Below are 25,656 nucleotides of genomic sequence, written 5' to 3' on the forward strand. Positions count from 1 at the left end.
CGAGATTCGGAGATGATACTCCTACTCCTCGGCGTGTCCGTAAGGTGGACGAATCCTATCAATCCGTCGGTGGATGAGACCCCAGAAAACCGGCTAATAAAAACTCCTTCTGGGTGGAGAAACCTCGCCACAATCTCTCTTGCAACAGCAAGATCGGAGTACAAAGATAAAGCAAGAACACAAGAACAATATGAATGTAAAAACACTAGTTTGCTTGTCTTCTCGTCGACTGGTGATGAAGCAACCACTTCAGCAGCAGCAACTGATGTTCGTGAGGAAGAAGAGTCAGTATTTTTCACTGTTGATGCAAAGGCCCTTTATATCCTGAACCTGCGAAAAAGACAAAGAAGAAAAGAAATCTAGCCGTTGTGACTCAACGGCTAGACCTGGACCGATCAGGCTCCACCCTGATCGGTCCAGGGAGGATTTGATCGGTCAGGGGACCGATCAGGCCCTCGGGTGATCGATCCCCAGACCGATCCCAACTCTCTCACAGAGAGTGGTTCCCGAAGCCTGATTGGTCTGTGGACTGATCAGGCCCTAGGCTGATCGGTCCCCAGACCGATCCCAACTCTCACAGAGAGTTGGTTGCCAGAGCCCTGATCAGTCTGTGGACCGATCAGGCCATTCCTTCTCCCAATCTGTTTGATTACTGATCGGTCACCAGATCGATCTGATGACCCAGTGTATCACTGGATCGGTCAGCAGACCGATCTAATTTCCCAGCCTTAAACCCTAAAGCCTTCCTGATCTAGAGAACGAGCTACCGAGCCCTCTCTGACCTAGTCCGGAGAACGAGCTACCGAGCCCTCTCTGACCTAGTCCGGAGAACGAGCTACCGAGCCCTCTCCGACTTCCACGTCCGGTCCAGAGAACGAGCTACCAAGCCCTCTCTGACCTAGTCCGGAGAACGAGCTACCGAGCCCTCTCCGACTCCATCCAGTCCAGAGAACGAGCTACCGAGCCCTCTCTGACCTAGTCCGGAGAACGAGCTACCGAGCCCTCTCCGAATTCGTCTGGTCCAAAGAACGAGCTACCGAGCCCTCTCGGACCTAGTTCGGAGAATGAGCTACCGAGCCCTCTCCGACTTCCCATGCCAAGCTTCCATACTTGGACTTTTCCCCGTGCCATGCTCCCTGCTTGGACTTTTCCGTGCCAAGTCTCCATACTTGGACTTTTCCCGTGCCAAGCTCCCTGCTTGGACTTTTCCATGCCAAGTCTCCATACTTGGACTTTTCCCGTGTCTGGTCAACTCAAGTCGGGTCAACCAGGTCAACCTTGACCAAAGGTTGCACCGACAATCCCCCAAGTTCCTATTCTTGTCAAACATCAAAATATAACTTCTCCATTCTTGTCAAATATCAAAATATACCTCGAGTCAGGTCAACTCGAGTCGGGTCACCCAGGTCAACCTTGACCTAACGTTGCACCAACACCTAGGTGACTCATCCACAATGGCTAGGCCACATCGGTCCACCCCCGGTGACACTTAGCCTACAAACATAACTTTCTTAACCTTGGACACTTTGTCCTTGGTTAATTTTTCCTTACCTTTAAATGGCTTTCCCTTGTCATTTATTGGTTTCTCCTTGCCATAGTCATATGCCACCCTAGCATAAGACTTTCCCTTAGCATTGGAGCCACTAGATCGGTATCCCAAACCCGATCTATCATTGTTGGGTCTTTGGCTACCCAACACCATACCTAAACCCTTAGATCTAACATTGAATCTTTCTAGGGTTTTCTCCAATTTATCAAGCTTTGCCTTCAAAGCTTGATTTTTCCTCTCTAAGTTCCTAAACCTAGAGTCAACATGTCCACCATGGACATTCCTAGACCTACCCTTTCTAGGCATATGTCTCCCCTTCTTGGGATTAATGCCTTGGGTCTCCTTAGGTCTACCATTTCTAGATTTTTCATGAATGGGTCTCCTAGGGTTTTGATCTACAATTACCCTACTCCTATCATGATATTTGAAACCAAAATTTTGCATGGGCATATAATGATTAACATTATTTTTCCTAACATTCATGGGAACATAATAATTTGAATTTGAATTACACTTCAAATTAGGGTATACCTCCCTTACCCTTGAAGCTCCCCCTTGACTTAAGCTCCTCTTCTTCTTCTCCCACTTCTTTAGATGCTCCAACTTCTTGAACTCTCCCTTCCTTGAGCATCTTGTGTGGTAGTGTCCAAGTTCTCCACACGTGAAGCATCTAATGTGCTTCTTCTCCTTCTTCTTCCTACAACTCAAATTAGATTCTAAAGAGATTGAATTGAGTTTAGGAGATACCTCTTTCTTACCCATAGGACATCTACTCTTGTAGTGTCCCTTCTCATTGCACCCGAAACAAATGATGTGATCTTTTGACTTTGCTTCGGTGGAGGTGCTCACTAGGTTGACTTCTTCCAAGATTTCTTCTTCTTCTTCTTCACTTGTCTTGGATTCTTCTTCAACCATTGAGGATGTAGATGCTATATCTTCCTCATCCACACTTGTGGATGAACTTTCTTTATCCTTTTCCTCAAATGTGACCAAATTTACTTCCTCTTCTTCTTTTGATGTTGAATTAGTCTCCACATCCGATTGGTCCTTCTTCTCCTCTTGGACCACTTCATCACTTTCTTTGGATTTTTCTTCTTCTTCTTGTGTAAGCAAAAATTCCTCCCATGGTAATTTCTTCACTTTGCTCCATAATTCATGGGTGTTCTCATATTTACCTACACCACTTATCATATTAGGAGGCAATAAATCAATTAAAATTGATATTACCTTTGAGTTTGCCTCCGATCGTGAGGTTTGCTCCTCCGTCCAATGTCGTGTTCGAAGCTTCTTTCTTTTCTTGTCCTTTGGGACTTTGAATGGCTCCTTTACCACCATCATGGTGTCCCAATCCGTGTTGAAGAAGATCTCCATCTTCATCATCCAATAGGTGATGTCCCCAAGGCTTCCTCCTTCAAACTTTAGAGGTTCAATCAAGCCGGTCATCTTTTGCCTCCTTGGTGGTTAGTCCAATAGAGAACGTCCTCGCTCTGATACCACTTGTTGGGGATCGGGCGGCCGGCTTGAAGGGGGGTTAGATAGACGGCGCCCCCAAATCCTTGCTCTCTACACTATTGTTAGCTTGCGCAGCGGAAATACAAATAAAACAAACAAGCTAAACTAAAACTAAGACAAGAAAGAATGCAAACCAGGCTACACGATCGTTTATGTGGTTCGGAGATAACTTGCTCATACTCCACGGCTGTCCGTAAGGTGGACGATCCCTCAATCCGTCGGTGGATTAATCCCCGGAAACTCCAGCTAGCACAATCCTCCTTGTCGGTGGAGAAACCTTGCCACAACTCGATCAAGAGAACTTGGATTGCTAGGGCACTAGTTGACTACTAATTAGAGGTTACCCACCACTAATTTTGTCAACCTCAACCAAGCTCTCAAGGCTTGGTTATATAGGCCAAGGGTTGGAAAACCCCGCCTACCAGTCGACTGCTGAAACATGCAGTCGACTGCCCTCTGTGGAAATTCGACCGTTACATCTCAACGGCTCGATTCCACACTAACCGAGCGAACAGAGACATTTTGTTCGCTGCCAGTCGACTGCCCCAGTCGACTGCACCAGTCGACTGCACCAGTCGACTGCTAAAACATGCAGTCGACTGCTACAGTACTGCTACAATAGCGCTACAGTGATGCTACAGTAGCGCTACATTACTGCTATAGTAAAACCCTAAAACTAGGATTTTACTCCGAGTACAATCTCTCATGCACTCGTACCCTCACCCTTATGACTTATTTGACGCTTCATTTGCAGCTTTAACCTCTTGCCTTCAAGCCTACTTCCTTTGGCTCTCGTCCCTCGGATGCATTCAAGCCCACGGCTCATCCCCAATGCCATCCTTCGCGTATGCCTCGAAGTCGCTTCCCTCGGCCCTTGTCCTCGCTGCCTTGTCCACGGTCCCTCGGATGCTCCATCCTTCACCGGACCCGAAGCCATCAACCCGAGTCACATGTGTATCCTGCAAACCTGCACAACTCAAATACACATATCAAATACAAGGGTGAACCTAACTTAAACCCTTTGCCCAAACACCAAAACACATGGTCCCGCGGACATCGGGATTGCTCCAACAGTAAGTTCCTTTCCTACTCATAAAACCATAAATCATACGTACACATAAAACATATCATAGTATGTGAAAACATAACATAACCATATCATAGCATGTGAGAACATAACATAAAACATATCATAGCCTGTGAGAACATATCATGAAACATATCATAGCATGTGAGGACATAACATGAAACATATCATAACATATGAGTACATAACATGAACTAATAACATGATCATCCAAGCATCATAAACATGATCTCAAAAGTATCTTTAATAAGTGCGAAGGGAATCATATAAGATGTACATGTAGATGCAAGATGTTCCTTTGAAAATATGCATAATGAAATGAACATATGCAACATGTTTTTTTTTTAAATTTTTTTCATATCATATACATACTTGAACATAATATCAACATAAGGGTCCGGCTTGTACCACATACATACATAAATGCGCGCAATCCCTAGGACAGGGTAGCTAGCCCCGAACCTACTAGGGATCTAGGTCCGTTCATAGTCCGTCGACCTAGGGGCGTACTAAGGAGCTCATCCCTTTTTACGAGGCTCGTTTCATAGACCATCGACCCCGGGGCGCTTATGGAGCCCACCCTTGGTACAAGCCATACAAAAAGTAAAATAGCATGTCATACATATCATGTATCATGTTTCTTATCATGTCATCATACATATCATGTTCTTGTCTTATCATACATGTCATATCATGAAGAGAGCTCTTGATCCCAACTTAAAGGAAACATCTCTTAGGCTTTTCTTCTTACATAAGCCTTTCATAACATATCTCATAAACCATAACATGTTCTTATCATAACATAGAGCATAGCATGTTACATGAACATAGCATTTATCATGTCATGAAGCATAGCATATCATCTCATGAAACTTAGCATATATCATATCATGAAGCATAGCATAGCATATCATGAAGCATAGCATATATCATATCATGAAGTATAGCCTATATCATTCCATGAAACATAGCATATCATATCATGAAATCATAACATATAACATATCATGAAGCATAGCATATCGTATCATGAAGCATAACATATATCATATCATGAAGTATAGCCTATATCATTCCATGAAACATAGCATACCATATCATGAAATCATAGCATATAACATATCATGAAGTATAGCATATCATATCATGAAGCATGGAAACTTAAACTAACCATATATCAAGAATCATACATTATGAGGAAACATAAGCATGCATAGTTAGATTCAAAACCTTTCCCCAAACCTATTCTTTCAATCTTGGCCGAAACCTTACTAGCATGAATTCTAAACTTTGGCCACCATAAGAAGCATGAAAGTTCAACCAACTATAGATAAATAATCATACATCATAAAGAAGCATAAATAAGCATGGTTAAATTTCAAGACCTTGCTCTAAGCTCATATACTTGCTTGGCCGAACCCTAAGGTGAGATTCTAAGATTCATTTGTACAACATGTAGCATGAAAACTTATCTAATCTCATACAAAAGATCATACAACATGTAGAAACATAACTAAACATAATTAGGTTAGAAAAACTTAGTTCTAAGCTTACATTCTACCTTGGCCGAAACCTACAAGTAGGGTTTCAAGTCTTCTAGTGCAACATGTAACCTAAAGTCTTAACCTAACTTCACACAAGGTATCATACCTCATGAATGAACATAATCAAGCATGTTTAGGTTTTAAATTTTGGCCCTAAGCCTCATATCTTATCTTGGCCGAAACTTCACTAGGGTTTTCATTTCTTTTTTTTATATATATATAACATGAAGCATAAAAAAATCTAAGCTATCAACACATAATAGTTCATTCATCATGAGGAAGCATAAACAACATATTATCATTGAAATTTCAAAAAAAACCTTGCTCTAAATTTCATTCCTATTCTTGGCCGAAACTTGAAGATAAACTTCTCCTAATTTTATACAACATGGAGCATGAAAACCTAAGCTATCAACATATATGAAAGTCTAACAAATTTAGGAGCATAAACAATATGTTTCCTTTTTAAAGCTTTGCCCTCAACCCTGTAACTCATCTTGGCCGAAACATTAGGTTAGGGTTCTTAAACTTTTTAATATCATATGAAGTATTAAACTTAGCTAACAACATGTAAAATATCCTATATCAGGAAGGAGCATAGACAAACATGTTACCAAAAGAAATTTTGCTCTAAACCTTCTCTTTTTGTCTTGGCCGAAACTTCAAGGTAAGGTTCTAGATTCTTTTTTTTTTGTACAACATAAAGCATAACTTGTAGACTTGTTTATCCTAAGTGACCACCAATCTATCTTGGCCGAAACTTGCAAGGAGATCTCTAAGGTTTCAAAAAAAAACATTTACATACAAGGAAAATCGATAACTACTTGTACTGCAGTGAGGGGATACTCACATCCTCTCGCTTAATTTCCTAGAAGAAGAAGTCCTTGGTTGTGAAGTTTTTCCTAGAGAGCTTGCTTCTTGCTTGGTTCGGCAATGGTGAGGGAGAGAAGAGGGTTTCGGTGGAGAGGAGGAGAGAGGAGGAAGAGAGCAAAATGAATGTTTTCATTCATTTTCTCTTTTTAATCCAAATGAAAAGAAGAAGGGAAAATGAGTTTTTCCTTCTCTTTTCTTTAACTTATCCCTTAATGAAAAGAGAAAGCAAGAATCATCTTTTCACCTGAGAGGAAGAAGGCAACTCCAACTTCTCCTTCTAAATAAGAGAAACCTTTTCTTACTCTTAACTATATTGTCCCTTCTCTTCCTAACAAAACATTCTCTTGATTCATTGGTTATCACATACATGTATCTAGTAAGAGGTCCAAGGTTCAAACCTTGGTCATCTCTTTTTGGTTCTATTTTATTATTTTTGCAAATTTCCACATAAGGCCTATTTTTTAACCATGGTAAAAATATATAAACTTGCTAGATATCTGGTGTTAGCCATTTTCATGTCACGTGGCACATCAAATTAATTAAAATTGAAACTCATTAAAATTAATACAGGCATTGTAGCAACGAGTCTCAAGTCGTATTTTTTTCCAAGGGTTACTAATGAATGTGTGTGTGAACTCTAGATTTGATTCAAAATTGATTTCTCACATTGACAAAGTTATTAGGCATTCTCAGCAATCAAGAATCATAAAATCATTAATTGACCAAACTACATACAATCCTTAATTTCAATCACTTCAACAACCATTTCAAGAATTCATTCACAATAACATAGAATAGAAGTGGCAATCTAAACATCAAATTAAGCATCCAACACCTAAACAAGATGATAGTCACAAAGATTAAATTGCTAACTAAATCACAAAACTCTACAACCTGTTAGTATCAGAATCACAAAACTAATCAGAATTAGATCTAAGATTTGGGGTTTTAAAAGCAAGAAATTGAAATCAGACACACAAACTCTCAAATAGAAATTGAAATTGTAAATGAAGGTTTCAGATCTGAAGATCTGATTCGAGTTTGAGAACAATTCAAAGACACAACAAAGAAAAATAAAACCCTAAACACTCCACATCCCAAAACCGAAACCAAGCTTCATTCACCCTGCTGTGAAACAAAGGTGCATCGAAAACGTCCCCTCAACACCCAACAAACAATGTACAAGCTCCAACTATTACCAGGTGACGTTCACAGCTCTTGGAAACCTCCCCTTAAGCTCACACCCGACTGGTAATCTCATCAACCGAAGAACAAAGCTAAAATCCTGTGAATTGCGAAACTAATTCAATTAATCAGATCTACTTAGCTTTGCAGCAGAATGGATATCGGAACAGACTTAAAAACCTCAAGAAACCTCCCTTGAAGCATCTGTTGATTGCGAAAATTGCTGATCGAGAAAACTCCCTCTGCCAGGATCACGGCGATGAAACAGAATCCCAAACGCAACTGAAGAAACCTCCCTTCGGCCACTCTTTGATCTCGGAAGGTGAACGCCGAAGCTTGGAGATCGCCGTCGGTGAAGAATGATGCTCTCGGTGTAACGCCCGCCCTCCCTGCTACCCTAAGGGACGGGGCTACGATACTCTACGTATAAATTTTTTCTTTTTAAAACAGCGGAAGACTTAAAATAATTTTCATAGTTTTAATAAAAACTTTTCTTTTAAATTTCTTTTGAACTATACTACCACATGGCATCAAAATCATAACATCAAAACCAGTGGAACCATAATGTCAAGCCACACATGTTTAGTTATCACAAGTCATAAAATACCAATGCATAGTTCTTAAAAGAAACTTTAAGCAGGTTCTTAATTAGTTGCCTAGCCACCGCCACACACATCTTCGTTGCCCCTCCTGCTGCTCCTCTAGCTCATCCAACTTTTCCCTTTATCTGTGGTACAAGGAAAGTAAGCTGTGAGCACTCATGGCTCAGTAAGTTCCTTTCCTACTCACTAAAGCCAAAAATCAGCACATAATCAAGAATGCATCAACAAGTCATAATCTCAACTAATCATGGCATAACATAGCATTCTATTCAAGCATATCATGCATCATAATATAATCACAACTAGTCATAGCATATCAAGCATCACCATGACCGAAACATATACATAGTGCATTGCATAAAACATAGCTAGACATGGCATAACAAACAAGTATCATGGTATATCAAAGCATGGCCGAAACATGCATATCAAAGCATCATACTATGGCCGAAACATGTACATTAAGGCATCATCATATCTATGGCCGAAATCTATATATCAAGCATCAACAAGATCCATGGCCGAAACATGTCTATAAGGTATAGCATGAACATAACATAATCATACCTTATCATGGCATATCATAATCAAGAGCATAACATGAAACATAGCATAATCATAAGATGTATGCAATATGATTTTGGAAAACATGTATCCGAAAAACATGTGTATGTCTCATGATCTTTAAAACCATTTTCTTTTACATATATATATATATACTTGAAAGTAATCTCAACATAAGGGGGGATCCCGGCTATGTACCACTTACATATTGCGCGCAACCTTGTAGGTCTAAGGTAGCAAGTCTTGAACCCTACGAGGCAAACATACTAGGCCCTTAGTCCTAAGGGCACTTAGGAGCCCATCCCTAACGAGGTCCTTAGTCCCCGGGGCGCTTATGGAGCCCACCCTTGGTACAAGCCTCTCACAAAGAAAGTAAAGTACATGTCATACATATCATGTATCATAAAAGCATGCATCACTTAGGCACACATCATATCATAAAAGTATGCATCACTTAGGCATACATCATGTCATAAAAGTATGCATCACTTAGGCATACATCACATCATAAAAGTATGCATCACTTAGGCATACATCACTTCATAAAAGTATGCATCACTTAGGCATACATTACAGCATCAAATCATGCATTTTTAACCACATATCATAACATAAAGCATGCATTCTTTTAAACACTTAGCATATCATCAAAGCATGCATATATTAACCACATATCACATTCTAAAGCATGCACATTTTTAAGCACTTAACATATCATCAAAGCATGCATATATTAACCACATATCACATTTTAAAGCATGCACATTTTTAAGCACTTAACATATCATCAAGCATGCATATATTAACCACATATCACATTTTAAAGCATGCACATTTTTAAGCACTTAACATATCATCAAGGCATGCATTTTTAACCACATATCATATCATAAAACATGCATGTCTCTAAGCACGTATCATATCATAAAAGCATGCATATTTCTTAAGCACATATCATATCATGAAAGCATGCATATCTCATATCATAAGTCATAAGTCACAAGCATACATATTAAGCATAAATGTGTATCTTGTGAATATCCTATCATAGGAAACATGGTATCATATTTATCTTGGTTGTAAGCTTCCTAAACCCTTGTGGCCGAAACCCTTTAGAGCTCAATTTAGGTTAAACACAACATCCAAGCATGTGGCACCTAAATTATCATCATAACATTTTCATAGGAAACATTATAACCATGATTAACTTAATTTCTAAGTTCCTCAAGTCCCTAATTTCATATGGCCGAAACCTTAAGGTGTGAAACAAGGTTCCATATGACATAAAAGTATGGACAACTTTAAATCATATCTATAACATTTTTACCAAGGAACAAGGTAAACACATTTGACACATTTGAATTAGTTCCTAAGTTCTTTAAGCTCTTAACATATGTCATGGCCGAAATTTAACAAGTTCTCATTAGGGCTACAAACAAGCATACAAGCATGTGAACTTGGACTAACATTATATATAAATTCATACAAGGCATCATACAATAGTTATGGCCGAAACATACCCTAGCATCATTTTAGGTCATAAAACAACATATAGCAATTGCACCTTGGCTTTCTACTTATCATATTTCATGTAGAGTGACATGAGCATATTTAATTTAAGTCCTAGGGTTTCTAGGGCATCTAAACCTTCATGACCGAAACATTCAAGGGTTCATTTAGGTCATGGAAAAATCATACAAGCATGTGAAACAATCAACACATTATCCTATTTTCATAAGAAGTACTTTTAACACATTTGGTTTCATTTCTAAGGCCTCTAGGTCTTTTTAACCCTACTTGGCCGAAACTCACAGAATATAAACTTGTTTCAAATAGCCTAAAAGCATGAGAATTTATACAAGTTTCATAGCATGTATAAGGACAAGCATAATGAGTATACATATGAATTGTGTCTTAGGCTTTCTAGGTTTCTTTTTCTCTTTTTCTTTTATTTTCTTCTCATGGCCGAAACCTACCATTGTTTAGCTAGGTTCTTAAGTGGCCTAAAGCATGAAAACCCTAAGTAAATTTCATGGCAAAAGTTACTAAAAAAAACATATATATAAATTGGTTCATGAATAAGCTAGGACCCCTTGTGGTCATACATGTTATATGTCATGCAACTAATTTTTCTACACCCTAATCAAGAATGAGGGTATTAAACAACTTTCATATCTAAATAGTATAGAGGTCTTGAGCACATTAAAATTTTGTTTAAGCTTTTCTAAGCTATCCATCTCATCATGGCCGAAAACCCCTAAGAAGGAGTTCATGAAATTCTAGCAATATTCAAGCATACAAATCCTTTAAGATCTTTGTATTCTATCACATGAGCATGGTTATTTAAATTTAAAGGTCTTCCTAACCCTAAACCATTTCTTGGCCGAAACATATAAGAGGTTTTCTTTTAGTTTCAAATATCTTTTAAGCAAGAAAACTAATACAAGATCCTTAATATTTCATAGGGAGAATCTTGTACTAATTTGGTAGAACAATAATTTCCCTAGCCTCCTTAAAATATTTTTGGCCCAAATTCTAGGGTTAAGTACCCCACTGATCAAGTATCATATAGGTATAAAAACATGAAGAAAAACCCTTCTACATAGCATAGAAAATCTATCATGAAATGAAGACTAGTTTTAAACATCACTAGATTTTGAAAGCTCTTCTTGGCCGAATTTTCTCAAACTTGTTTCTAGGTTTTAAAATATTCATAAATTCCGAAAAAGCACATAAAAGCCTTGTACCACAGGTGAGGGGAAGCTTACATCCTTTTCGCTTGTGGATCTAAGGTATGGTGAAGAAGAAGTAGTCTCTTCTTCTAGTTCCTTTCCCTTAATTCCTTTGCTAAGTCCTCCTTGTATCTTAGGTTTTCTTAGGAGAAAACCTTGGCTTGGGGCCGAAAATGGAGGAGAGGGGAACTGAGGTTTCAGTGAGGGAGAGGAGAGAATGAGAAAAATGAGAGAAAATTGTTAGTTAGAGCCCTAGAGCCAATCATTTGATGATTGTATGGACTCATTGTATCATATTCTTGTATATTAATAAAGGAATTTGTTTGGTTATTATACTTATTTGTATTAGTGCCAAATAGACTAAGTATAATAGCGTCCTTGAGTAGAAGGTTCATACCTATATCAATCGATTAGTTGAATCGATAGTGAGATGATATAGGGAACACTACTCTAAATCATTCCTAGTCGAGTATTAACATTCAGGGACAATGTTAATACAATAAGACTAGCATGTAGGGCAGCTCGATGACTTGATCTTACAAGTCATGGATATAGAGATATCAAGCTGACACATGGGTATGCATTAGAGAATGTATACTGAATGACCCGTCATGAGAAAGTATCATGGATCGTTATATGAGTGTCATATACTTTCTCATGTGGCTATTAGTATGACTATTAGTCCTTTGACCTGAAGTCACCATGGATCCCTACATAAGGAGTTATGTACTTTGGTTTCGTCAAACGTCACCCGTAACAGGGTGGACTATAAAGGCGATTACTGGGTATATAACGAATTATGCAGAGGGATGTGAGTGATGTAGATGGGATCTATCCCTCCCATATGACGGGAGCGACATCGCTATTCTTGATAGAGTGAGACCACTAAGTGCATGGCCATGCCCAAATGAGTCAATATTAGATGTTGAGCTCATTTGATCGAGTGAGTCTACTTGGAGTTCAAGATTTAGATTGATTAGAGGATGACACGGTCTATGCCTCATATTGATCAATCTAGATGTCTAGGATAGAAAGACAATGTCACATGTTGTGAGGAGTCACAATTAGTAGTCACAAGGTGATGTCGGATCTCGACATTCTTGTAACTTGGGTAGTAATGATGTGTTGCTAGATACCGCTCATTACTTATGCTCCTAAATGGGTTTAGGGGCATTGCCAACATTATAAGAACCTATAGGGTCACACACTAAGGGCAAATAGATGGAGACTAGGTTCATTTGATGAACCTAAATGATTAGGTTCATATGATGAACCAAATTGGATTAAGAGTAATCCAAAGTAGGATAATTGAGTTGGACTCAAGTTGGTTCATGTGTTAAGTGAGTCTAATTTGGACTTAGACTCATTTAATTAATTTAATTCAATGAATAGAGATTCATTAAATTAAAATTGGCTTGAACCAATGGTTAGATTAGATCAACCAAGGGATAGAAGTGGTCAAGTTTGACTTGACTTAAGTAGGAAGATGAAGAGTCATGTTTTTGACTTGACTTTGACTTGACCAATGCCACATCATCAAGGCCTCTTCATTTGGTCAAGTTTGACTTGACCAAATGCCACCTCATGGGAGTTACCAAGAGTTGTGACTCTTGATATTCCATGGGGGTTACAAGGTTTAATGTGGCCGGCCACTTTGAGTGTAAAATGAATGTTTTATTTTTCATTCAAGGCTAATTGATTTTCATCTTCTTCCTCTTGCTCACAATTCTTCTCTCCCTCTTCTCCTTCTTGCCGAGACCTTGCTTGAGTGCTAGCACACTCTAAGGTTTCTTCTCCATCTCTTTCTTGTGTGGATACAAATAGAGAAGTGTCTACTTTGACACTTTTGAGATCCGGCGAACCAAGGACAAGCGGGATTGCGAAGGACTTCGCTACAAAGGTATAAATGGTTTATCCTTATGTAGATCTACTGTAGATTAAAGTTTTCAAACTCGTACTCGTATTTTCGTTCGGTTTTACCTTGCACGAGATCCGTGGCTTGGGTGATTCGGGGTTTCCGCGACGCGAAAAGCGGTTTTCACGGCCCGAAAAACCCAACAAAAATAGAATTTTCCCTTTACATATTCTCTTTTATGTTAAGGGGGAAGAGGTAGCAAACTTAGTTTTTGCTTTCCTTCTCCCTTAGCCTTTTTTTTCTATTTTATTTTTATTTTTATTTATTTATTTATCCTCATCATTCATGGTGAAATAAGGGGGAATGAATCCCCTTAATCCCTCTTTAAGTTTTCGGCAAAACCAAAGAGGAAGAAGGAGAGAAAGAGGGAGAGAAAGGGAGGAAGGCAAGTTGCCTTTCTCTTGCTCTTTTCTTATTTTCTTTTGGTTAGCTTTTACTCTTACCTTTATCATAAGTTTCCCTCCTTTGCTATCAATATCTTCTCTCTATTCCAATTGGTTTCTACTAATTAATTCTGTGAATTATCATATAAGAGGTTCAAGGTTCAATCCTTGACCTCTCCCTATTTTTATTTCTTTTTTATTTCCTTTTTGGTTCAACTCACTTCCTATTATTTCCTAAGGCAAAATCCCACATTCATATATTTATCCTACAAGCTTAGTGGGTATTACACTCGGATCTAGACTTGAGGAATGGGAAGCTCGGCGACACGGAGAAGTGTTCGCTCTTCGCAAGTGTACGGAAATGTCGCAAGTAATATAAAAGATTATCGTATCCACAGGGACTGGAATAAGCACTAGAAATGTCTCAATGCGAATTAGCTAAACAACTATCCAATCATTTTAAATGCAAAGTGAAGGTAAACAAATCTAATATTATAGATCAACTAACAAGAGTTTAGTGTTTTGGGTTATGAATAAGGGAGATTCTAGGAGTTTCGGTTTCTTTGTAAGATTTCTTGAATGTAAATAGTTCACCAATTCTTATCCCTCAATTGTCAAACACTTGTAGAAAGTTGTCGGTTCTCTCTTGCAATAGATAACCGGCTAAGGACTGAGAAATGTATCTAAATATGATCAATTAGACGTGAACCTATGTTGTCCTTACACAGAAGCGCACCTATTACTATGCCTTCCTCGGATATCAACATAGAAGCCCACAACTTATTAATCTATCAAGATACAAGAAACTAATCTCAAAATCTATCCTTCTCTCTTGAATGTTCCTATTTCCTCTTCAAGATTATCTCTCAAATGTCCTTACACGGGCTTGCACCTGTCACGTGGATCCCTCGGATGATCGAGTGAGAGTTTATCTTTACAAAGTCCACAAGAAATCCAAGCAATCAATCAAGAATGAGAATTAAGCACAAATCACCATTAATCATTCAAGATCTAATTGATACAAGTAAGACAATGTCATTGAAACAGGAAAATGGCAAATCCATAAGAGATTACATCAATCCATCATACAAATACTCCCTTAATCCTAGAATACAAGATCTACTCCATAAATCGAGGAAGAATACCCGAAGAAATAAAGATTACAAGCATTTCTTAAATCCCCAATCCAAGAAACCAAGAAAAAGGGGAAAGAGAAGACTTATCTACGAAGAAGCCTCGTCTTCGGATCCAATCCTCGCTCCGGAGTCGAAATCGTCAAGAACTCCCTTAGGATCGCCCAGAAATCCACCCAAGAATGGGAGGAAACTACCAAATCTTGCCTTCTCCCCCAAGGGGAAGAGATCCCCTTTCAATTCATGAAGGAGGGTTTAAATAGAGGAGGGAATCGAGCGCCACACGGCCCCGTGACACGGCCGTGTGAGATTCACACGGCCATGTCCAGTTCCTCCTCTGCCAAAGCTGCACGGCCGTGTGATTCACACGGCCAGGAACCTTCTGCTCTCTGGAAATGCTACACGGCCGTGTGGTGCACACGGCCACAGCCTGCTTGGTCTCTGGAAACCTCACACGGCCGTGTAGATCCACACGACCATGTAAGGCTTCTGCTCTGGTTGGCTTCAAATCTTGACACGGCCGTGTGAGGTTCACACGACCATGTCATCTTCCTCTTCTGTTGGTGCCAAACTCCACACGGCCCGAGCTCCATACCAGTGCAGGGTCGTGTGAGGTACACGGCCTGGTGCTTTCTCCCTTTGTTTCCTCCAAGGCTTGCCCAAAGATGTAAATTCTTCACCAAATCGACTCCTGTGTACAGAAAATGCACAAAAAGCATATCTCCGAACCAAAAGAGTAAATATGCTTAAAGGAAAGTTGGAAGTATAAAAATGCATAGATCAAGCATGCTCAAAGTATGTAAATGTGCGTAAAAACATGCATAAAAGAGTATATAATCTACGCACATCACACCCCCAGACTTAAACCTTTGCTTGTCCTCAAGCAAAATGCCGCAGTCTATATTCATATGTTCTACAATACATTCATAAAACCTAGTGCACTTTCCTAACTCTATCAAAAAGTTTCATTAACAAGCATGATCATAGAAATAAGTAAAGTATGGTTCAAGCATAAGAATCTTGTGCACAGTGTAAAAGTAACTCAACACCCTTCAAGTTTCAATCCATGTCCTAGTCAAGTCGTCATCAAATTTGAATTCCTAATGTTTCCAGTGAAAGACAAGTAACCAGTGATATGCACTTACTCACCGTTCACTTGGTTCATATTTCTCAACTAACCCAAGATCTCAAAGGTGTGCTCAATCTCAAGGGAAGCTAAACAGTCATTTCCCCAGTAACCTAACTCGGTCTCAAAGGGGTGACTTGCTAGATTCCACTCATGACAACTGTTTTTTATATCCCTTATTTTTTATTTTTTATTTTTTTTCGTTTGCATTGTGCAAAACTTATTCACAAATGTACTTTTAGCACACATGTTGGGATATTTTAATTTTTCCAAATAAGCTTTAATGATTTGAGCCTCATCCAGTAACCAAAATGAAAGTTGAGAAATCACCATGGAAACCAAATACTAAGCAAACAAGATGAATCATGACTATTTCAATGACATCAACTATTCAAGCATCAGGCACAAGTGTAGTGAAGATAAAATCCTTAAGGTTGAACCAAAACTAAAACTCATCACCATAAGATTCTAGCTTATTAATGCTTCCCAAGATAGAAAAAGGAACTACACAAAGTTTACTACTAGCATCATTCGAACATCATGAATCATGACAATAATCGTGCTAACATTTCACTTGAATCCAAGAAAGCATATAAGTGAAGATTGATGTTCTCAAATTTTTTTTTCATGATTATTTCAAAAACAAGCAAAATAAAGCAACACAAGCAATGAAAATAAGAACCAACATGAAAAACTAACAAAAACTAAAAACTAAAAATGAAAACCAAACTAAACAGTACATGACACCCCCCAGACTTAAACTTTTCATCGTCCCGATGAAATCTAAAAACAATGTGGAGGAGATTTTAAGAGACGTTACCAAGTGATGAGCTCCAAATGGTTGACATTCATGTTTTTAAAGATACTCCTTCATCCAATACTCACATTCCTCCACAACTTTGAATTCTACAACAATAAGATAGATAAGAAAAATTAAGTAGAGGATACATGTTTATTATAAAGAGAGAACTAAAGACATAAAAGAAAATAAGGAAAATGAACTTGGGTTGCCTCCCAAGAAGCGCTTGTTTAAGGTCATTAGCTCGACCACCTCATTAGATTCATCGAAATCTCGCTCTTGGAGGGGTAAGATATTTTAGAACCTTCTTACCAAGGGTTCTCAGTTTTTCAACAAATAAGCTCTCCTTCAAAGGTTCAACACTATCTTTACCTTGTGACTCTTGTGCAACGTATGTCCTGCCACCATCATGCTCAAAAAGGAATTGATTAGTAACGATAGAAAAATTAATTGAAATTTGACTTTTACCAATCACTAATGTAAGAAAGTCATCAAGCATGGTTTGACATTTAGATAAGGAATTTCGTGGCTCAAGTGGTAGTCTTTCTAAAAGATGTGATTCTTGAGACTTAGCTTCTATTGCACAAGTCCCTACACTCTCAACTTCAACTAATTCATGTCCTACATCATCTAAAGTGACTAATGGTTGTGTGATTAAGGGGAGTGATTCTTGGGTCATCCCTACACATCCCTCCACAACATGACTATAAATTGATTCAGATGTAGGAAGGGAAGGTTCTTCTAGATCTTCAATATTAGGAGGTAATGGAGTTAAAGTGATGCACTCCTTTATCAAAATCTTAGATTCATGATCCTCAAGCTCATCACAACGTTTTCTTATCATAGACTCGAGATTAGCTGATATTCTATTATTTGTTGAGTCTATACTATCAAGTATAGCATGCATTTTCTTGATGTCCTTGCGTGATTCAGCTTGAATAGATAGAACCTCCTCTAAACCTTTCAACACTCTATCCATAAATGATGAAAATTGGGGGTCATTCGAGTCAGAGCCATATGTGTGTGAATTTGATGAAGCCATTTCATCTATCTTTCTATCGAGTTCATCTATTGATAATCCCAAATTGTATAGCTTGTAGCAACTCTCAATTAAATGGCCTATTTCATTGCAAGCTTTACAAAAATTTTGCTCTGACCTATGATTAAAGTTAGAGAAAACACCCCTTCTTTCAACATACATTCTATATGGACGGTCAAGCAATATTGGACAATTATCATATATATGACCAGTTGCACAACAAAATTCACAGAAAAGAGCACTAGAGTTCCCAACAAACATTTGGTCAAACTTTTGAAATAGAGCTTTCAATCTAGTAATCAGTTTATACATGTCCATCTAAATGATTATAGCCAAAACAAGATATACATGTAGAAGTAACAAAAATAAAATGCAGAATTTAAATTGCAGGAAAAAAAATGCATAATGAAAACAAGAAAGAAAATGCAAAAAGAAAAAGAAAAATGTCTGGAGTAACTCATATGCTAATCAACTAATGTTAATCGAAAACAGTCCCCGGCAACGGCGCCAAAAACTTGTTCGCTCTCCGCAAGTGTACGGAAATGTCGCAAGTAATATAAAAGATTATCGTATCCACAGGGACTGGAATAAGCACTAGAAATGTCTCAATGCGAATTAGCTAAACAACTATCCAATCGTTTTAAATGCAAAGTGAAGGTAAACAAATCTAATATTATAGATCAACTAACAAGAGTTTAGTGTTTTGGGTTATGAATAAGGGAGATTCTAGGAGTTTCGATTTCTTTGTAAGATTTCTTGAATGTAAATGGTTCACCAATTCTTATCCCTCAATTGTCAAACACTTGTAGAAAGTTGTCGGTTCTCTCTTGCAATAGATAACCGGCTAAGGACTGAGAAATGTATCTAAATATGATCAATTAGACGTGAACTTATGTTGTCCTTACACAGAAGCGCACCTATTACTATGCCTTCCTCGGATATCAACATAAAAGCCCACAACTTATTAATCTATCAAGATACAAGAAACTAATCTCAAAATCTATCCTTCTCTCTTGAATGTTCCTATTTCCTCTTCAAGATTATCTCTCAAACGTCCTTACACGGGCTTGCACCTATCACGTGGATCCCTCGGATGATCGAGTGAGAGTTTATCTTTACAAAGTCCACAAGAAATCCAAACAATCAATCAAGAATGAGAATTAAGCACAAATCACCATTAATCATTCAAGATCTAATTGATACAAGCAAGACAATGTCATTGAAACAGGAAAATGGCAAATCCATAAGAGATTACATCAATCCATCATACAAATACTCCCTTAATCCTAGAATACAAGATCTACTCCATAAATCGAGGAAGAATACCCGAAGAAATAAAGATTACAAGCATTTCTTAAATCCCCAATCCAAGAAACCAAGAAAAGGGGGAAAGAGAAGACTTATCTACGAAGAAGCCTCGTCTTCGGATTCAATCCTCGCTCCGGAGTCGAAATCGTCAAGAACTCCCTTAGGATCGCCCAGAAATCCTCCCAAGAATGGGAGGAAACCACCAAATCTTTCCTTCTCCCCCAAGGGGAAGAGATCCCCTTTCAATTCATTAAGGAGGGTTTAAATAGAGGAGGGAATTGGGCGCCACACGACCCCGTGACACGGCCGTGTGAGATTCACACGGCCATGTCCAGTTCCTCCTCTGCCAAAGCTGCACGGCCGTGTGATTCACACGGCCAGGAACCTTCTGCTCTCTGGAAATGCTACACGACCGTGTGGTGCACACGGCCACAGCCTGCTTGGTCTCTGAAAACCTCACACGGCCGTGTAGATCCACACGGCCATGTAAGGCTTCTGCTCTGGTTGGCTTCAAATCTTGACACGGCCGTGTGAGGTTCACACGGCCATGTCATCTTCCTCTTCTGTTGGTGCCAAACTCCACACGGCCCGAGCTCCATACCAGTGCAGGGTCGTGTGAGGTACACGGCCTGGTGCTTTCTCCCTTTGTTTCCTCCAAGGCTTGCCCAAAGATGTAAATTCTTCACCAAATCGACTCCTGTGTACACAAAATGCACAAAAAGTAGATCTCCGAACCAAAAGAGTAAATATGCTTAAAGGAAAGCTGGAAGTATAAAAATGCATAGATCAAGCATGCTCAAAGTATGTAAATGTGCATAAAAACATGCATAAAAGAGTATATAATCTACGCACATCAAGAAGAAGAAGAATGCACTGTAGCTCAAAATCGCGAAAACACCGAGTCCAAGGTGTACACTGTAGCTTCTCAATGTTTTAAACCTCCCTCAGATTTGATCCGACGGCCAAGAATGCTCTGATCTCGATTAACGGTGGACACATCTTCAGATCGAACTAAAAACCTCTGGATCTTCATCAATAGTCCAGATCTACCCCTCCTTAGGTTAGATGAACCAGATGCTCAATAGATGGCTCAGATCTGATCAATCTTGGATGAACGGCCTATAATGCTCCGAGGCTTGATCGACTTGATTAGCCCTTGATTTGAGCCCAAATGCAGCCTGATTTGATCAGGTCCATAACCCTTTTGATGCCTACAAAATAAGAATCAAATATTAGCACCAAATACCATGAAAATTAGCTAATTTGTAATTAGGTCCAAAATCAAATGCAATATTGAGATATGATGCTAATGTGAGATTAAACTATGAATAAACCAATAAAAACATGCATTATGATTCAAAATAATATAGCCAAAATCATGGTTATCAAATCCCCCACACTTAGCCTTGGACATCCCGTTCAAGTCAAGAAAACTAAAAATCATCTCTAAACAAATTCCCTAGCAATACCTAGAAGATAGTAAAAAGAAGTTAACTAATATCATCTTAAAGATCACAAACATTCATGAATACAATTCAAACAATAATCAGTAGGTATGGTGGTTTCAATCCAATTGAAGAATTAAGCAAGTTACAATCTCATAAGGTATTCACCTAATCTAGCCCTCACACTCAAACATGCATATTAGTGGAGTTCAACTCAATGCAACTCACAACATTTCACTACCATAAGCTTGTTTATTTTCTAATTCTCCACCACCATAAAACATAGCATACATGAATCAAAAGAATTTTATCATCAAGAATTGAAATGGAAGCAAAAAGAACAATGAAAGTGAATGAAAATGTTAAAAGAAAAATATTTAATGAAGAAAATGAGAAGATAAGAGTATTGGAGGAGTATACTTGATGAGTTGACCATTTTGATGTGGAAAAAGTTGTATACCATTTGTTATTACCAATTCAACATATCAAGCTAACCTCTCCTTCAATTTGATGGCAAGCAAAGAATCTTGATACTCTATCTTCCACTTTTGATACTCTCTTGATGTGTCATTTTTCTCTTCTCTTCTTCACTGTTTTTGCACTTAAATTCCAGCATTTTGAAACTAATCTCACATCATGTAATGAGAAAGAACTCCCTCCCCCACACTTAAAACATTGGTCATCTCGGTCAATGAAACACATCACATATATGAAACACTTTTAAGCACCCTTCTTGTGTTCAATATGCAATCTGCAGAATCTGTTCTATATCTCCCCTGTTTCTGTGGTGATATGCAGGTACAAGTTCCTCACAATTGCAGCATAAAACTTCAAAAATTTAGAAGTTAAGACGTAGAAGATGATATCAACACATATACTTGGCACTACAGCTCAACAATTTCCAGAATTCAAAACTGTTTAAGCATTCCAGCATTCATAATCTTCAGAAATCCGCAAATCAGATTACATAAAACAACATTCATAATCTTCCCCTTATGAAACTCTATAAGATAAACTAATTTTTGAATTTCAGATTGCCAGAATACAATTTCAAAATCAAATTTCGAGCTAACTCAGCTTGAAACAACAATGAAACATCTCACAGAACCACAGAATTACATAAAACAGTTTCTTTGGATGAAATTTGTAACTCAGTTCTCAAAGCTCCTTAGCCATATAGATCATGATACTCCAATGAATTGATACACCTCATTAAGCCACTCTTCCTCTTTTAATTCTGCAGCTTTTATTTCCTTAAGCTGGAAAGTAGGAATCATTAAGCACCGAAATGAATTCAGATTGGTACATGTCATAACAGCATGAATATTTGGCACACAATTTATGACGTGTTAGCTACTTTTTGTTAAAATGAAGCTAATATAGCACATTTAGCTGCACAACACTAGAAATCAAAACTCAACATCTCCACACTGACCGACTAAAAAGATTTCCACCTTTTCCGTAAATGAGTTGTAGCATTCTGCAGATTTTCTTTCTCTAATTCTGGTCGTGTTTCTTCAGTTACAGATTTCTCAAAAATGTAGCAGAACAATTCAAGATTTCAAAAGTTAACCATTCAAATAAATCTTCACTTCAACTAACATTCCAAGGCTTATTAGTAATAAAATTCCAGATCAGAATTACAGCTCTCTTTAAATTTCTTCAGCAATAAAGTGGATGAGTTGAAACTAATGGAATTGCATACAATTCTGGCACAAAACAGTGCTACCATATAATTCTTTCCTTTTCTCATCTTTATCTTCATCTCACCTCATTTTTTATTTTCTTTTCTCATTCTTTCACTTATTTCTATTATTTCCATATCTTCTCTAACCTTTATCTCTTCTTTCTCTTTTCTGTGTCAATCTGATTTGGCAACTGAAATTTCATGTTTTGAATCATAAAAGTTGTAGATGACAAATTTCATGTTTTGAAGAGAAGACAAATTGCTACTAAATTCCTGAAGTTGTAGATGACATAAAAGGTTGAAATATCATTTGTTCTGCCTGATTCAGATTCAGATTCCTACAGCAAACTTGTTGCTGCTGATACCTCATTTACAGCTTCATTGGTCTTCTATTTTCATATAATTGATGCTTCTAGTTTCTTGTCTGACTTCTGCTTACAGCATTTCTGTGTTCTCTTTCAGTTTGTTGGATAACTTATTCTCAGTTCAGTTTCAGAATTTCAGAAAATCCAGGATTCAACTTCCATTTCAAGGTTTCCCTAGCAGCCACACCATTCTTTCTTTTCTTCTTTACTGTTTTATTATCCCAACAGCCAAAGTACCATTTCCAAATAACCTTCCAAAGATTCAGTTCCCATTTTTGAATTCCTGCAAAATTCTTCTTCCAGCTGGTAGATTATCATTTGTCTCTTCACATTCTCAAATTTCCACTGAACTCACTTTTTAACTTGTCTCTACTTCCCCATTCCGATACAAATCTGATACAAAACATTCTATTTCACTTTTAATGCTTAAATTTTTGCTTCTGAAATTCCCAGCATTTCTGTAAACTTCCAGGTCTTCAAACCTCCTTACAACTACTATTTTCTTGACTCCAAGCTCACTGTCATGTCCATTAACCAAAGAATAGTCAAATACAATCCTTATACTCACTTTTCTAGTGCATTTCAAATTCACAAATGCTTCTTCCAGTTTGACTCTGCAATCTTATTCTTCTCATTCATTCATTTTCAAAATGGTTGAACTCCTAGATTTAAGCAGTTTCCCAAAATTCGTTTCTTCATCTGTAGATGGAACTTATCACTTATTAAACCAGAAAGACATTTAGTTGAGATTTAGCTCCTACAAATTGATTTCAAACAGATTTTGCAACAATCTGTTTCCAGCTTCTATCTCTTCACTGTTTAAGGTATCAATTACTGCCCTTTTCTTCAACTTTTCAGAATTTATGATGCTATCTTCAAGTGATTCATGAGTGAATGGTACTCATCAATTGAATTTCGAATTTTGGTCCATTTTGATCAGATTTCAGTATCAAGTTCTGTTTCAGTTTCGTTTCTGATTTCCTTGTATTGTTTCGGTGATTCATAGCTCAGAAATTTTTGTTATAAAGTTTGTAGAGATCATGGTAGCAAGAATATCATTTGTTTCAGCACAATACTGACTTAACTTGAGTTTCACATTGGTTTTAAAGCTGCTTATGATTTCTGGCACCATATTGATACAAAACAATTCCAGCTTCCTTGTTTCTGCATTTCTGTGTTCTGCAGACTTTGATACTGTATCCTACTCTAAACAAGCCTTTTCATTGGCACCAGCAATGTCCAGATGTAGTCATATTCACTAGCATTCCTTCAGCCTTTCATTACTCCACAATTTCAGTATCCATTCCTGCAAAATTTAGCACAGCAGCATCTCCACTTATTGTCCTCAGTACCCTTCACTAACCCAACTTACTTGGTTCAATTCTCCTTTCTCCATTAAGGTTTACTGATAACCACATTCTCAAAAGGATATAGTAAAGCTCCTGGTCAAAATATAGTATCAACTCTCTCTAAATCTAAAACAACTATAGCTTGCTCTTGACATGAATTGACTCAAGAAATGGACACATTAAGCATAGAACATTAGAGTCATTCTTTCACAAATGAATTTCCCAAATTTTGCACCATAAACATCTCCTAAAATCAGCCCTTGCTCAAACATTTTCCAAATCTTGATCCATTTCTGCCATTTCAAATTCAGTGATGTTCCTTCCCCCACACTTAAAATCTTTTACATCCTTACTCATCAAGCAATTCATCTAAACTCTCAATGAAATAAAAGAAATATGACAAGTAAGAGAATTAAGATTTAGAATGCTAGATGAGAATGTTTCAAGAAAATTATGAGAAAAGGAATTGGAAAGTATGGGGAACAAAATTGACAAAATCCTCAATTTCCATGCATACTTATGATATTGTGATTTTGAAAAGAAACTAAGCAAGTTCTAGAGTTTCAATTGTTATGAGTACATACCACACAAAAATATAATAGAGTTTAGGTTTAAAGTGGTACTCTCTAGGTAATTTTTTATATGCAATTATGCCTAATCGATCAAATTGGAATCCACCACCAAATTAACCAATAATATGCAAGAAAAGCATCTAATCATGTTAAATGACCTAAAATTGATGATCAAATTTAAGAAGCTTTTACCATCTTAAAAATATTACTTAGAAAACTCCCATGGAAACTTTTATTCAAAAATGTAAAGTATGAAGCAAATATGTGAGTAAAATGCAAAATGCAAAGTATGTAACTAAAGAAATGCATAAAAAGAATTTCATTAACAAAACATGAATTAAAATGCAAGATAAAGCAAAATTAGAACCAACTCCCCTTAAATTCCGGCGGTCAAAGAAGATTTAGCAACAAAATCCACACCGGTAGAGGTGTAATTGTGGTTCCACTAAAATTCTTTTTATTCTTCATTTTTCCTTTCAAAGCTTTTTCTGGCGGACGGAGGCGATTCAGTTCAAGCATCCACTCCGGAAGCTTGTATTCTCCTACAACATCATTAAAAGAAGATCCCTCCCATGTACATGTGGGGTAAAAAGAAAATAGGAGAATATTAGTGTAGGTAGAAAATTTAGCAAAGAATGAATCACAACTAATGAAATCAACAAATGGTACCTCTATTGAATTTTCTGATGAATCACAAAAAATACTCACCTTGTCATTTTGAACGGTACCTGGAGTGGTGATTGTTACCTCCTTTTCATCAAATGAATGCTCAAGCTCTAGTTCTAGTGACTGTACATCTTCTTGTAGTGATTCTTGGGTGCTTGGCTCCATAGCACAAGTCCCTACACTTACATCCTCTATCCTTGGTGATTCTTGAGGTAATGCTT

The sequence above is a fragment of the Zingiber officinale genome, chromosome 9B (assembly GCF_018446385.1).
Source record: "Zingiber officinale cultivar Zhangliang chromosome 9B, Zo_v1.1, whole genome shotgun sequence".
NCBI lineage: Eukaryota > Viridiplantae > Streptophyta > Magnoliopsida > Zingiberales > Zingiberaceae > Zingiber > Zingiber officinale.